Raw genomic sequence first — 2,722 nt, 5'->3', positions numbered from 1 at the left:
GGAAGGTGGGACCACTTCCTTATTTCAGGAAAACCGCAAAGACTCCAATGGCGGAATGTGTGTTTGTCTGTATTGTTGTTATTTTTTTACCTGGCTTACAGAAAATCCATTTTGGTGTTTTTTTTTTCACACAGCTCATTTAAAAATATGTTTAAAAAAACCTGGCAAGATTCTATAGAAGAGGAAAACAGTCTGGTTTGTTTATTAAAATACATTAAAGGATGCTTTTTGTGCATAATTCTGACATGAATCTGTTCTTTATGTCCCTCTTTTTAAGTTTCAAGCGAAAAATTAATTTCTGGTGGTGTTACCTTTAAAAGCCTCTAGAGGGCGCCCCAACTTAAGAAATGCTAATATTCATATTTCAAGATTTCAGTAAAAATACATATATTTTTACTGCGTGTGTGTGTAGAAACAACTTAAATTAAAACTGCAAGCAGTGATGAGCTGGTCAGTGCTCGAGCCCTAATAAGAAACATTACGATTACAATAGGGCTTTCGCACTTGTCAGTGCTCGAGCACTATAATAATTGTGATACAAAATAATGAAATACTTAAAACAGGATGCAATGACTAACTGATCAGATATTTTGTATTTTGTGTTTGGAAATTAATTTATATTATTTTCTATGGGAAAATTTGCTTTGGTTAGAGGCTGCTTTGGTTTGAGTCAGACCTTCTGGAGCAGATTAATGATGTTATCCAAGGCACCACTGTATTAGTAATGATGACCTTTTGTTTGAAAACAATCATATATAATATATAGTACAGTGGTACCTTGGTTAACATCCTACCAGGGGAGTTCGTTTGTTTTTGTTTTTTTGTTTTGTTTTTTTTTACAAAAATTTTGCCTTTGCTTTTGCATTGGCCCATTTGTTTAGTGTCTGGAAATTAATTTATTATTTTCTATGGGAAAATTTACTTTGGTTAGAGGCTGTTTTGGTTTGAGTCGGACCTTCTGGAACGGATTAATGACGACCAAGGCACCACTGTATTAGTAATGATAAATGCAAAACATTACAATATGCAAAATGTTCTGCCTCTCCATGTTTTACTTAACTGCCCTCTTGTGTTCCTTAGTTGCAAACACAGTCACAATGAAGGCCAATACTTAGCATTTCTTAAATTCAAGGCTGTTTGTTGTTGTTTTCATCCCAAACCAGCCTTCCAAATGTGCTCTTCCTGCCCAAAAGCTGCTGGTTTTTTTTTATTTCTTTGTCTTTTGTATGTTTTATTCATTCAGTCGTCCTTCAGTGTGCGGTGCCAGAGGGGCTTGGCAGAGCTGCGTGGAACATTGACAGCTGTAAGCGGTTCATGTCTGGGGCACAACAACACCCTCCTGCAGACCCCGATTCAAGCCATGGGCAAGAATCCTCAACAGGTGGCTGGGATTTGCATGCATTTAGACGGTAGCGGGGAAGGGCGCTGCTGCATTTTGATGGTCACGGGGCTCAGTGTGATTAAAAACAACATCTTTTTAGCATATCATACAACACACACGATCATCAGAGGGCCTAACTGATGATAAAAAGAGTGCAAAGCATTAAAGCAACAGTAAGGAGTAGATTTTCAGCATCTAGTGCTGGAACCAGCAGTAATCAAGCCAACTGAAATGTAGTTGTCCACCAATGAGGACCGCAAAAGTCATTAATGTAAGGATTGCTATGACAATACCATGGATGCTATTTTTTTGTGTGAGCAAGTTTGCCACAATGAGTGCTTTAATTGTGAGTAGATTATCTCCCCAAATATATAAATGCAATACTATTAAATAACTGTGCTTTATGTACTATATGTACAGTATAGACCAGTGAAATAACTTGCAAAATCTTAAGACCAGCTAAAAAAATGGCAATAATTGACATGTTTGAAATGTTTTGAGTAAGTGAAATAGGGTGCCCGTCAGCTGATCAAAAGATTAATCCCACAGCATTTAATATTCAGGGTGATTTTCTGTCATAGTCTCACATGACATTTTGATGGCAAAGGCAAAACAAGGTTTTCTTTCTTTGGGATTATATAAGCAAGGCCTCTTGTGGCGTGCCATTGCTGCTCAGTTTGGACATAGTAAGAAACGTCTTCAGAAACGTCTTATGGACCAAAAACGTCAAGTGGTAGACCCAAAATATGTCCGTTAAGACATGGGACTATCCTGGCCTAAAAGAAGGTTGTTACTGGTGCTGAGTGCAGTCAGATAACCATCACTCTCTTTGGCTCGCTTGTTTAGTGTCTGGAACGGATTGATTGGATTGACATGATTCTCTATGGGAAAATTTGCTTTGGTTAGAGGCTGCTTTGGTTTGAGTCAGACCTTCTGGAGCAGATTAATGATGTTATCCAAGGCACCACTGTATTAGTAATGATGACCTTTTGCTTGAAAACAATCATATATAATATATAGTACAGTGGTACCTTGGTTAACATCCTACCAGGGGAGTTCTTTTTTCTTTTTTAACAAAAATTTTGCTTTTGCATTGGCCCATTTGTTTAGTGTCTGGAAATTAATTTACATTATTTTCTATGGGAAATTTTGCTTTGGTTAGAGGCTGCTTTGGTTTGAGTCAGACCTTCTGGAACGGATTAATGATGTTATCCAAGGCACAACTGTATTAGTAATGATGACCTTTTGTTTGAAAACAGTCACATATATAATATACAGTACAGTGGTACCTTGGTTAACATCCTACCAGGGGAGTTCTTTTTTTTTTTTTTTAACAAGAAT

The sequence above is a fragment of the Doryrhamphus excisus genome, linkage group LG19 (genome assembly GCF_037039965.1).
Source record: "Doryrhamphus excisus strain RoL-2023G ecotype Guam linkage group LG19, RoL_Dexc_Guam_v1.1, whole genome shotgun sequence".
Lineage (NCBI taxonomy): Eukaryota > Metazoa > Chordata > Actinopteri > Syngnathiformes > Syngnathidae > Doryrhamphus > Doryrhamphus excisus.
This window is presented reverse-complemented; position numbering follows the sequence as displayed.